Source organism: Canis lupus, chromosome 14 (assembly GCF_048164855.1).
Source record: "Canis lupus baileyi chromosome 14, mCanLup2.hap1, whole genome shotgun sequence".
In the NCBI taxonomy this organism is placed as follows: domain Eukaryota; kingdom Metazoa; phylum Chordata; class Mammalia; order Carnivora; family Canidae; genus Canis; species Canis lupus.
This window is the reverse complement of record NC_132851.1, coordinates 39308015-39320983: the sequence shown is the minus strand read 5'-3', so window position 1 is coordinate 39320983 and position 12969 is coordinate 39308015. Positions and strand designations below refer to the sequence as shown.

At 63.6% G+C, this 12969-nt stretch overlaps 1 long non-coding RNA gene across 9 annotated transcripts; it reads right to left on the bottom strand.

Annotated features, from left to right (window-relative positions):
- Window positions 1–4849: 4849 nt before the first annotated feature.
- On the bottom strand, window positions 4850–12842 carry LOC140603976 (uncharacterized). 9 transcript variants are annotated; one of them, XR_012007016.1, is made up of 7 exons: window positions 12807–12842; window positions 11561–12074; window positions 11241–11449; window positions 8286–8417; window positions 6488–6588; window positions 5666–6295; window positions 4850–5079 (listed from the first exon to the last, which is right to left on the bottom strand). It is a non-coding gene; the product is annotated as an uncharacterized lncRNA (long non-coding RNA). The 9 variants fall into 9 exon arrangements; XR_012007015.1 differs by having other exon boundaries at window positions 12789–12807; XR_012007013.1 differs by lacking the exon at window positions 12807–12842 and adding an exon at window positions 12637–12702.
- Window positions 12843–12969: the final 127 nt, after the last annotated feature.

The following is a 12969-nucleotide window of genomic DNA, read 5'->3' as shown; positions in this document are numbered from 1 at the left end:
GCCGCAGGTGCCCCGAGGTCAGGAGGTCCGGCCTTGGCTCCTGGGGGCCCTCCAGCGGCCCGGGCGGTGCCCGCCTGCACAGGTGCTCCCCGCGGCGCACGGCCCACCCCCGGGCATCCCCGCAGCAGTGTCATCCCCACCCCAGGGAAGGTGGCCATTTCTGGAATTTATCTGTGATGCTTCCGTGTCCCCTTCCAGCTGCTGGGCCAACTGTCGTGTGAAAGTCTGTCTTTGGATTTTAGTGAGCGCCCGTTTCCCCGAGGGCACCCTCGTAGGTACAGGACTTGGGAGCGGTACCGGGCCGGCCCCACAGGGCGCAGTCTCACCATCAATCGGGCCACACTCTTGTCTCGGAACATGGTAGTGAACGGTCATCCGCGGCGAGAAACAGCATCGCAGCGATAGTGACCCAGCCCCGTGGCTGAGCGGGCAGCCTGGATGCCCTCAGGAGGAAGCCAGTGCACCTGCCCCTGCGCCTCCCAGGCGCCGCGCCCACTGCCCAGACTCCAGAGGATCCGCACCGGGGCCCCCAGCACGGCGACCGTCCACGGGTGAGCATGGGGGCTTCTGTCGGGCAGGCCCCGCGGGGGTTCTGTAGACCCAGCAGGGGGACCGGTGGCCGCCAGGAGGCAGGCGCCCGCCCCACGGCCCACAGACAAGCAGCCCCTTCCCATGGTGGGTGAGGCCCCAGGATGAGGGGCAGCCCCGCCTCTGCCGCCGAGAGCCAGCCGGGCTGCGCCTGGGCACCTGGGCCACAGAACCCGAGAGATGCCACCGCGGCCGCACGAGTGTGGTGTTAGCGCCACCCCACAAGGAATATGGGGGGCCGCCTCCGCCACAGCCGAGATACACACGCCAGGAGCCAGGATCAGCGGCAGGGGGGCTCCCTCGCCATCTCCCAGGGGTCTAGCGGCCCCGGCCTCTCCTGTCCACCATCCGGGGTCTGCTGGGGGATCTCGGTTCCCAGTGGGAGCTTCCACCCAGTGACACGACAGTGGCTGGAACCGCACAACCAGGCCTCCGCCTGAGCATCTGTCCCACAGACAAGGACGGGCATTTCTGTACCACCGCAGTGACAGGATCTGACTGCAGGGGCAGCTCCCTGGTCCTCACAGGGACCAGGACGACCGCGTCTGGGACCCAGGTATCCCCTGGGGTGCGAGAACTGACGAGGATTCCCACCGTCCACGTGCAGACCCCAGCCCTGCTGCTGCCCTGCTGAGGGCACACGGTGGGTGGAGGGCCCGTGGGGGACGGAAGTTCTAAGGAGCAGACACAGCCACGATCCAGAAACGGAGGCAGCACGGGCAGCGTGTATCATCTCCTTGTTACATACACCTGTAAATATTAACTGGTGCCTCTTTTTACTCTATTCTCTAATTTTTAAAAAATTATTTTATTTATTTACTTTAGATGGAGAGAGAGCACACACACAGGAGGGACGGGCAGGGGCAGAGGGAGATAGAGAACCCCCAAGCAGATTCCCGGTGAGCCCGGAGCCCGACCCGAGCCGACCCCACAGCCCTGCCATCACAATCTGAGCCTAAATCAAGAGTCAGATGCTTAACCGACTACACCACGCAGGCGCCCCTTGTTCATACATACATACATATATATATATATATATATATATATATATATATATATATATATATATTTTTTTTTTTTTTAATGTAAGACTGGGGATACTGGTAAACTTTACAATTTAGTGTTTACCTTTCAGAAAGCCCAGGTTCCAGGTGGAACACGAAGGAATGTGGGGTGTTACTCACGTCACCCAGAGGTGTCCTGACACCAACCAGGCCTTTGCCTCCACTTTTCAGAAGGACATTGAGGCCGGCTTCATCCCTGCCCAGGACGCAGGTCGTCAGGCAGCGGCATCGCCAGTGCAGGTCCGTGTCCATGAGGAGGCTGCGTGCGGAGGCCGCAGGGGAGGGCCTGGAGCCCCCGCTTGGCCAGCGAGTGTCCTCTTGGGCCCTGCCAACCCGGGGCACAAGAGAGGGGCTGGGAGGAGGAGGGTGAGGGCTGTCCTCCCTCCGGTCTGCTTGGTGCCCTCTCAGGGCCCTCGCATGTCCCTGCAGCTGCTTCTGTGCCAGAGGAGAGCAGCCTCTCGGAACCACGTCGCGACCTCCCCGGAGCAGGTGTCCTCGAGCTGATGGGGCCAGGTGTTTGTCTGGCTTGACGATTCAAGCAGCGCCCCACAGACGGCCTGGCTGCCCCATCCCGGGCGGAACGTCCTGGCCACCGCTCGGGCCTGCTGCCCCTCACCACGCTGACACCATCTTGTGGCCACGTCACCTCTTCTAGAATCTGCCCCCTGCAGAGTATTCTCTGAGCCTCCCTGAGGGTCCTCGTCAGGTGGAGGAGGGTTTACACACCAACACGAACCATCTTTGGAAGCAGGCTAGTTCTCCCCGGAGCCGGCTTGTACGGCCCGCGCGGTCTGTGCTGACCCTGACGCTGGGACCAGGCCGCGCCCATGAGAAAGCCGACGTCGGCCGTCACAGCCCCTCACTGCTTCCAGACCAGAGCCAAGGTCAACGACTTGCAGCTCTCAGATGGAAGGGGGAGCCAGGTGCCCCTGGACGAGGGTCCAGTCAGACCACAGGTTCTCTCCTGATACCAAATCTCCCAGTCTTTCCGCGGAGCCGTCGGGGGCCTTTCAGCAGGGGGAGCTGTACTCAGGGGGAAGGGAGACACAGACTTCCTGGGGACTCTCATGCACAGGATCTAAACGGAGACCAGTTTTGCAATGTCATCGGGGTCCTGTTTATAGAATCCAGATCAAAGTCGGCCCCGTGGCTGGCGTCCACCGTCACTACGCTCGGGTCCGTGGGTCCATCTGCGATGCTGGCACGGGGATGCTTAGCCACCTGCAGAGTGCTCGCATTGGGCCCTTGACCCGTGGGGTCATTAGAGCAGGAAGGGCCAAGTGGGGGCCCGTGTAACTGCCCCCTTCCCACCAAGAGAGTGAACACGATAGAAATAGGACTTTCCTGCAGGAAGCACAGAGATGAGGGGCAGCATCACAGAATCGAGGGACCCATTTTTTTTTTTTTAAAGATTTTATTTATTTATTCATGATAGTCACAGAGAGAGAGAGAGAGGCTCAGAGACACAGGCAGAGGGAGAAGCAGGCTCCGTGCATCAGGAGCCCGACGTGGGATTCGATCCCGGGTCTCCAGGATCGCGCCCTGGGCCAAAGGCAGGCGCCAAACCGCTGCGCCACCCAGGGATCCCTCGAGGGACCCATTTAAATAGCGCCAACTAACCTCTACAAAGGAGTAAAGACAGTCTTTTCAACAAAAGGTGGTGGAAAAACTGGTCATCCTCAAGCAATTAAAAAAAAAATGAATCTAGACACACACCTCACACCCTTTACAAAAATTAACCCAAAACGGATCGCAGACCAGGGGCACGTGGCAGGCTCAGTCAGTGGAGCGTGCAATTCTTGATCTTGGGGTTGTGGGTTCGAGCCCCATGCTGGCTGTACAGATGACTTAAAAACATAAAACTTTTTTCATGTGCCTCGGTGGCCCGGTCGGTTAAGTGTCTGACTCTTGGCTGTGAACTCAGGTCATGATCTCAGGGTCCTGGGATCCAGCCCATCATCGGGCTCCCTGCACAGAGCGAAGGCTGCTTGAGAGTCTCTCCCTCTGCCCCTCCTCCCACCTTTGCACCTGCTCTCTCTCAAGTAAATAAATCTTTCAAAAAAAAAAAAAATAGATCACAGACCTAAATGTAAAATGCAAAACTATAAAGCTCCTAGAAGGCGACATAGGAGAAAACCTAGATGACCTTGGGTGTCGTGATGATTCTTAGACACAACATCAAAGACACCATCTCTGAAAGAAATAGTAGATACGCTGGGCTTTTCTGTGAAAGACTGCCTGGGTGAGAAGCCCAGCCACAGGGGGCAGAAAATGTCTGCAAAAGACACATCTGGTAAAGACGACTTATCCAGAAACCATCTGTGTGACCCCCCAGCGCCACGACACGTGCAGACCCACAGAGGCCCGGCCCCCGGGGGAGCCCTCAGTGAGCGGGGTGCCGGGCGGCGAGGAGGCTTCATGGGCGTGGACCTGTAGGGTCATCGGCTGTAATGAATGCAGCGCTCTGAGGGGGTTGATAACTGGGCCACTGGACGTGAGGAGGGGGAGGGAAATCTCTGGATCTTCCCCTCAATTGAAGGAAATGTGAAACTACCCTGAAAAAAATAAAGCCTTAAAAAAAAAAGGCCACGTTTGAGGAAAGTCAGAGCAGTGGTCCCCGTCATATCTCTGCGGGATCCCCGCCTTTGCAGAAAACCAGCGAGCGATGGTGGAAGAGGACGGAGCACGGAGACCTTGCACAGGTGGCACACTGGTCCGGTCGGCTGTGTGGAGCCGGTCATCACGGGCCTGGCGCTGTGCCGTGTGACTGCCGGTGCGCGACCGCTCCCCTCATGTGTCACGGGGAGGACCTGGGCGGTACACCTTCACTGTCAGCCCGAGACTACGGCTGCGCTCTGGCTCTCAGGGACCGGGGGACGGGGGAAGGGCCCCCAAAGGTGCCCACGTCCTGCTCCCGGAGCCTGTAGATGTGCCGCGTTACCCCAGGACGGAATCAAGATTGAAGACAGCACGGAGGCTGCTAACCAGGTGACCGGAAATAAATAAGGTGATGGTCCTGGATTGTGCGGGTAGATCCACCGTAATCACCGGGGTCCCTGCAAGTGGGAGAGCCCACAGGGAGCTGTGACGGGGAGGGTCAGATGGACGGCCTCCCGCAGGGCCAGGAGCCCGGGCCCGGGGCACATCCAGAAGGTGGAGAGGGACACAGAGTTCCCCGCGAGAGCCTCCAGAAAGGATAGCGATTCCCAACGCCTTTATTTTAAACCACTGGGGCCCGTGTCAGACTCATAACGCACAGATGACAAGACACTGGATTCGCTTTGTTGTAAAACAGCGCACGTGTGCTGGTTGTTACAGCAGCTGCGGGAAGCTCACGCGGGGGCCTCGACGGTCCAGGCGGTGGGAGGCAAAACCACCAGGCGGGAGGAGATCTCGGGGTGATGAATCCGGGCCTCCTTAAGATGTCCTAAGGTGAAAAGTGGGTGGTGGTGCGTTGTAGCTCCTTGCAGAGCGGGCGGGCCTGCTGGGACCTGGAGCGGCACATCTGGGCACTCGGCCTGCCCCGGTGCTGATGGATCCCGAAGGCTAATGGTTCCCGCAGGCCTGGGGGCTGGGGCTGGGGCCACGCGAGCAGCAGGCCCCCCACTCCGGCCGCATCCGTGGGGAGGGGGCGGCCACGGAAGGTCCAGCGAGCCCCGAGGTGGGGGTGCCGCACGGACGCGGGTCCTACACTAGGCTGGGCCTCCCCCAGCGGAACAGCTCCGTCCCCCTCCAGGCCCTGCTGGAGACCGGGGGGCCAACCGCCGCAGCGGGGGACGCGCACCCGGAGGAGCTGGCCCGGCCCGTGGCCCTCGCTCCCGACTCCCGGCATCGTGTGATGGCTATGAAATGCCCAGAAGGCACGGGTCCCTCACATGGCGCAGACGGCCATGCCACCCCCTCCTCTCTGTACGAGGCCTCTCCTCAGCCACAGCCACGGCGCTGCGGGGCAGGCGGGAGGGGGCCTCCGCGCAGACGCCAGACAGCTCGGCCTCAGGGCGGCCCCAGCTCACCTGCCCTGAGCCACTGCAGCTCCTCCATCGGGCCCCGAAGGGCAGCGGTGCGGGCCACCTCCTGGGGAACCTGGCCACGTGCTCCCAGCGGAGGGGACGGGTGGCGTGGGCTACAGGGCAAACTGCGCCCAGTGCTCTGGTGAAAGGCTTGGTGGCTTCATCAGAGCCAGAAATGAGCCAGACCGGGACAGCAAAGACAAGGGGGCGGGGAGGGGCCCGTGGTGGGAGCAGGTGTAGCGGCCCCGGGCACGCGGGGCTGGCCCTGCATCTCCCTGTGGTGGCTCCAGAGGGGGCCTGCTGCAGAGGAGGCATCAGACACTGGGTGGATGTCACACTGTCCCGTGGGAAGCGAAGGCCTGTGCACGGTGTGGCTGCGGTGATGGGGATACTGGGGACACTCGGGCCCAGCGGCACGAGCCCCTTTCATCAAGGCCGACCCAGATCAGATACCGTCCTGCCCAACAGCCTTCTTGATACCAACTCCTATGCTCTGGCCGATGATTTGGACAGGTCACCAGCCACGGGGGTGGCGGCAGGGAGACTGGGAGAGAGCCCCTCTGCACGGACCTCTCAGAATAAACCCAGAGCGTGCGAACAGTTTATCCGTGTGATGCTGACCAGGTGTCTCCACTGCAAAGAAGGCTCTGAGTTAGCAAATGGACACAAAGACTGGTTTCCAGGGCTCACAAGCCACTCGGCCACGGCAGCAGGGGGGCCCACGCACAGGCTCGTGCTCGGGGGGCATGGCCTGCACGCAGCCATCCCACTGGACACCCTCCCTGCGTGGGGACACCAGTAATTGTGGTTGACATGGGTTCCTACCGGCGTGGCTGCTCGTGCTGCCACCTGCACAGGCCTGCCAGTCCCTGGAAGCTCAGTCCGAGCCCCAACCTGGCAGCAGCAGGAGGCCGGGCGGCGGGGCCCTAGAGAACCGGGGAGAGCCGCTGAGACTCGGGACTCCTGCCCTGCTGGTCAGGGGCCATTGGGGGAATTCGGTGGGAGCCCCCGGCCCACTACAGAAACTGAAGTAGGGGCAGCCCTGGTGGCGCAGTGGTTTGGTGCCACCTGCAGCCTGGGGTGTGATCCTGGAGACCCGGGATGGAGTCTCACATTGGGCTCCCTGCATGGAGCCTGCTTCTCCCTCTGCCTGTGTCTCTGCCTTTCTGTGTGCGTCTATGAATAAATAAATAAAATCTTTAAAAAAAAAAAAAAGAAACTGAAGTAGGGGACAAACATCGATCTCTCCTTCCTGACAGTGAGAGCGTGGCCTAAGTGTGGACAGCTCCTCTCCAGGAATCAGACGCTTGAGCAAGTAACACCAGGCCAAGGGCACAAGTGCATAGCTCTTGGGGGAGCATGGGCGCTGGCTTCTAGTGACCCAGGGACATCCTACTCCGACTTCCATCCACGGCGTGGCCTTGCCTGTGTCCTCCACTTTTACTTCGGCCTCTTTCCCAGACCAAATCTCCACGGAATATCCTTCTAGGACATTCCATTTCAGTTTAAGTTGCATAGAATCCGTCCTACTATGCATAACCCAGACCACGGTTAATACATCAGGCATATACGGGATCCCTGGGTGGCGCAGCGGTTTGGCGCCTGCCTTTGGCCCAGGGCGCGATCCTGGAGACCCGGGATCAAATCCCACATCGGGCTCCTGGTGCATGGAGCCTGCTTCTCCCTCCTCCTGTGTCTCTGCCTCTCTCTCTCTCTCTCTCTCTCTGTGACTATCATAAAAACAAATAAAAATTAAAAAAAAAAATACATCAGGCATATACAACTTTTATAAAGCCAGTAGGCAGGACTGTACAAACCTCATGTGCTCCAAGCCTGTCCTCAGGACGAGGTCAGGCTCCTTGGTGTGTGGGTGGGGTGCCAACACCAGCCACACCAGACCACGTGTGCCTGAGGGCTAAGACCACCCACTCTGTGGGGAATAGACTAGAAGGAAAGGGGGAGTAGGAGGTGAATAGACCAAGGCCAGGGCAGGAGGGGAGGGTGGGGGAAGACAGAGCACAAAGGACCATCTGTGGGCATGAGGGCTTGGGCACAGGGTCACCAGGGCACAGTCCTGGGAGCCTGGACAGTGGACAGGAAGGGGATGAGGGCATGTGCTGGTGAGGACGCCCAGGAGAGGGCTGGAGGGTTGCAGCTCACTATGGATTCCGGGCACATGTCCGGCCTGGTGCTCCCCACTCTTCCTCTCTCTATCACTCCCCTCTGCCCTACACCCCATAAATCAATTAATCTTGAAGAAGAGGCCCCAGGCCCAGGCACCCAACAGTGTGCAGGAGAGGCCCAGTGGGACACTAAGGTGACGCCCCGTGCTGCCAGCCCCAGCCCCAGCCCCAGCAGAAGAGGCCGGCCCCCCACGACCACAGTGTCCAGGCAGGGCCTCCGGTGGAGGCCACGCCCCAGGAGGCGGGTGCTAGGCCAACCCCACCCAGCCCTCGCGGATCAGAGAGCAGGCCGCTGGCTCCACCAGCCCTGGGGAGGCCCATGCAGCCTCGCGAGCCCCCGCCCACACTCACAGGCACACAGAGCGCGCCCCCTCAGGGCAGCCCCCCTCCTGCCAACGCACCCCAGTCGTGCCCATCCCCGCGGGCCCCAAGGCTCTCACCTGGGGGGACCTCTGGGCCCTCGGGGGGCCGCGTGGCCGGCTGGCCCGCCTTCCTGGGTGGCTGGCAGGTCTGTCCTGGCTTCCCTGGAGGGGCAGTCAGTGCGGTGGGGGAGGCCCGGGGCGTGTGGGCCCCTGGGGTGCCGCGGGGGGGTGCTGGTGAGCCCGGCAGGTAGGACGCCCTTGGCCCCGAAGCCACGGCTCCCACGAGCCCAGGTGTGGTAAGGCCCCTGGGCTCCCCCAGGACCTGCGGGCCGCTCTACCCAGCGCCCCTGTCCCCACATATCCGCCGGGCGCCCCCAGTGGCGGCCTTCAGGGACCAGGGCTGAGTGGGAGGAGGACTGGATGCTCGGGCCGGCTGCGCTAGGCAAACCAGTCAAGCCAGTGTGGCAGCTGTGGGGCCCGGGCCCTGGGCGTGGGTGTGAGTCAGCGCCCCCAGGCTGGGCAAACGCTGGGGAGGAGGCCTCCGAGGTCTCCCAGCAGGAAGCCCAGGGACACCAGCACTGGGGCGGACTCACACGGGGGTCCCAAGACCCTTGCCTCTGGGGGCAGGATGGCGGCTCCCTGCCGCCCCATCTCAGGCCACGGAGTGCCGTGGGCCTGAGGCCAGGTCTCCCCCTCCAGCCCCCAGCAGGAGGCCACCAGGCCTGGGAACGGTTCTCTCATCCACAGGGCCCCCCAAGCAAGCCTGCGCCCCGGGGCTGCCAGGCCAGTTGGGGGGCAGCGTGGCCTGCTCCGGTGGTCAGTGGGGCCGGATGCAGCTCCTGGCCACGGCCCCGGGGCCTCAGCTGCCCTGGACCCGGGGCGGAGCGGGGGTGGCGCAGGGGCCCGCCCAGGGCAGGATGGGACTCGTTGCTGCCGCAGCCAGGATCTGGCTGCCTGGAGTCGCTCCTCTAGGCTCTCGGTCTCCCTCCCCGTCTGGCCAACGAGGCCTGTGGCCCGTAAAGTCCTGTGCCCTGTGTCAGCACGTTAGTCAGCCCTCGCGCCCGGGTGAGCCACCACGCCACCGAGTCCCTATAAACTCCCCGGCGTGGCCCAGCCCAACGAGTGGGGCCCAGAGCCGCGCACCACGGGCCCCAGGAAGGGGCAGGGCAGGAGCACAGGGCCCACCGCAGCCTCCCAGGGAGGCCTGCTGAGCCCGCCTGATCCAGGCGGGCCCGCGATGAGCCAGGGTCCCAGAGAGCAGACACTGGGTAACAGGCACCGGCTCGGGGCCATGTCGGGGAAACGAAGTCGTGCTCGAAAACCCCGAGGCAGGAGGAGGGCGGGCAAGGCGCAGCAGGCCTCGGGTCAGCCTGGCCCTGAGGCGCAGCCCCCGCCCCCTGCCGCAGGGGGCCCCCAGGACACGGTGGGGGTGGCCCCTGTGGAGCACGTGACCAGCAACAAGCCAGCTGCCCGGGGACACCCCAGGGTGGCCAAGCCAGAGCGGCCACAAGCAGCCCAGGGGCCAGCACAGGCCAGTGCTCTGGGGTCCGAGCTGGCGTTAGCTGCCCCCGCGGACATGGAAGGCTGTGGGGCAGGGGGCCTCACCCCGGGCCTGGGGCCCGAGCTGCTGAGGCTCCATGAGGTCCAGCTGTGCCTGGCTCAGGAGCAACTGCTGCTGGAGGACCGGCGGCGGCAGGTCCAGCTGCAGATGCAGCTGTGGCAGGAGGAGCAGCTGTGGAGGGAGCAGCTGTGGCAGGAGGAGCAGCTGTGGCTGCAGCAGCTACAGGAGGAGCAGGCCTGGGTGCGCGTGGAGGGGCTGGAGCTGGCCATGGCCCTGGAACAACTCCGGAGCGAGGGCCTTGAGGTGCTGCAGACCCAAGGCCAGGTAAGGGGGTGGGGGGTGGGGCTCCGACAGTGTGTGGGGGTGTGGTGACCGTGCAAGCAGTCGGCAGGTGTGGGCTGCACTGCTGTGGCAGGACAGCCAAGGGATAACCGTGGGCCCGCTTCACACTTGCAAGGGGAGGCCGGTGCCCGGCACACAGGGTGCCCTCCCAGGCGGGCTCAGGGCCTGGCAGGTAGGACTGCCCAGAGAGGACACTTGCTTGGGGAAACCGAGGCAGGTGTATTCCTACAGAGGACCCAGGCGTTGTGGCTGGGGGTGGAGGCAGGGGGCTGGAGCGGGCAGCTGCCGGAGCCCTCCGGGGCAGTGTTTGGGGCGCATGGGGTGAGGGCTGCGGCAAGGACGGAGGTCAGAAACGTGCCCCCTCCCCGCCCCCGGCCCAGCTTCCTGGCAGCCTCTGCTGTTTACTGCAGGCCATGTTCCTGCGGCTTGAGATCACAGGGGAAGCATGCGGCCCTGAGCCCATCATCCTCATTCCAGAAGAGCTGCTTCCTCAGACGCCGCTGGGGCTATTTTGGGAAACTAGGGTCTAACCCCGGCTTGGCATGGAAGAGGAGTCACCACCCCCAGCGGGGCATGTAATCTGTGAGGCCCCTGGGCGCCAGGGACTTGGGGCAGCCCCCTCCAAGCAGACCCCAGTGCTGCCCTGGGTGCTGCAGGGACCCAGAACTGCGGCCTGGACGCTACTGACGGCGTTGCAGAGAACTCATGAGTGCCATGACAGAGAAGAAATGGGACCCAGAGAAGAGAGGGACAATGGGTGGGGGTAGGTGTGAGAGGAGGCGTCCTTCCTGACCCCACAGCAGGACCGAAGCAAGGGCACGCTGTCACCATTCGCCCCGGGAGTGGCTACGGAGAGGGTGGTTTGAGACAGCAGCCGCAGGCAGGAAAAGCAAGGGGATGGCTCAGGTGGAACAGAGAGTCAGAGTGGACCACACGCTTAGCCTGAGAATCCCCAACGTGAATTCTAACCGAGCTCTGTCTCAGAACCTGTCCGCTGTCCCCACGGGCCTGCGTCCCATCTCCATGTGTTCTCGTGCCGTGTCCCTCACCCCAGCCCAGGGCAGGGGCACGAGTCTCAGGGCCAGGGTCTGGAATGGACTTCTGCGCTCCGAATCCTCCGTCTACCGTACCCGAGCCCAGCTCAGAGATCTCCTGAAAGCCACTCTCAGAGGGAAGGGTCTCCTGAGCGCATCCCTGGCAGCTGCAGAGAGGGCGTCCCAAGTCCGTGCTGGAGCGGGGGTCAGACTCCCCAGCAGCGGCACCCGGCTTAGCTCCGGGGAGGGATGTCAGCCACTTCTCTGATGCAGCTTTGGGATCTGCCTTCTTGCTGCTCATTCTCCTGGAGGCAGGTAGGAAAGGTCAAAGAGCGTGTGCTTAGAGTGGCAGAGGCAGTGGCATTGCTCATTGCCCCCTCCCCGTCCCCCAGCTTCCCGCCGGCTTCCAGGCCCACCTGTGCCCAGCAGCTTCCGTGGGAATGCTTGGCAAGAACACCTGGCGGCAGCTCAGCCCCTTGCCCAGCTCACCTGCCTCTTCTCCCTGGTTCATCCATCCTTTGGCCCCAGGCCCTGACCGTGACCCCCAGGGCGGGGTGTCTGGTACCTCTGTCCCTGCTCCAAACGGCTGGGCTACCACCTTGCCCTGCGGCAGCCTCCATGCTTCCCCACTGCCCGCAGCCCACCCAAGACCCTGACGCTTCTGTGCCCCTGGCCCTCCCTTATTCCAGCCTTGACACACGTGGTTGTCAGGACCGGGAAGCCATGCCTGTCTCCCTAGTCCAGGCAGCTGACCCCAAGGGTGCCTTCCCCTGGGAGGCCTCCCTTGGCCTGGGGGAGAGGGGCTGGCCACCCCCACTGCACAGGTAAGTCCCTGCACACAGGTGTGACCTCATGCCGGTGTGCTGCGACCTTCTGTGCTGGGGTGTCTCGGGGTGTTTGGAGAAGGAATTAATGAAACTGAGAGCAACCCTGGAAACCAAGAAAATGGGATCATGTAGCAAGAGGGACGGGGAGGAAGATGACCAGAAACTGGCAGGAAGCGGTTCTGGCACGGACTGGGGAAGGAGGAGCCTCGGGCAGGGGACTTGGCTGGGACACACGGTTGACCCCAGGGCAGGCCTAAGGGGCATCTGATGGGGAACGGAGGCTCTGAACAAGGACCTGAAGTGTCTGGGGGGACGGAGGACTTCTTGGGGTCAGTGTGTGCTCACGGGGCCCTGCCATGTGGAGCAATGCCAGCACTGGTGGGCATCGGCCTGTGGGGGGTCCTGGTGCTGTGGCTGGCGAGAGGGCGTCGATGAATGCGGGGGCCCAGTCAGGTGCGGGGCTGGAGCGTGGGGCTTCCCGCGTGCACGCGGGGTCTCCCAGGCTTGGCCGTTGGCTGTGCCTGGGTGATGGGCCTGTGGGGGTGACGGGCGCAGGGTCCTGGGTGCAGGGGCGTGCAAGGGGGGGAGGTGGGGCGTCCGACGGCCCTCGGGGTCGGGTCTGCGCGGGGCCTCCCCAGGGAGGGCGCCGGTGCGCGGGGAGGTACCGGGGAGCGGTGGACGCCGCCCGGTGGGGTCCCGCGGGCTGTGGGTATTGAGTGCGCAGCCAAGGCGGCCTCGGAGGTCGTCGGGGTGGGGGTGCCCCGGGGGGGCGGGGTCCCCAGGCCCGGTGCCGCCCCCGCCGCCCCCGCCGCCTCACCTGCCCCACCTGCCTCACCTGCCCCGGCGCGGGCAGGCGGAGAGGCCCCGCCCCCACGTCGGGCTGGCCCGTTGCCTAGCGACGGAGCCGGAACTTCCGAGTCCCCCCACTTCCGGGGCGAGGGTCAGGGGTCAGGCGTAGGGACCTCGAGCTCCGAGAGCGGATGGGCGGCGGGGGCGGC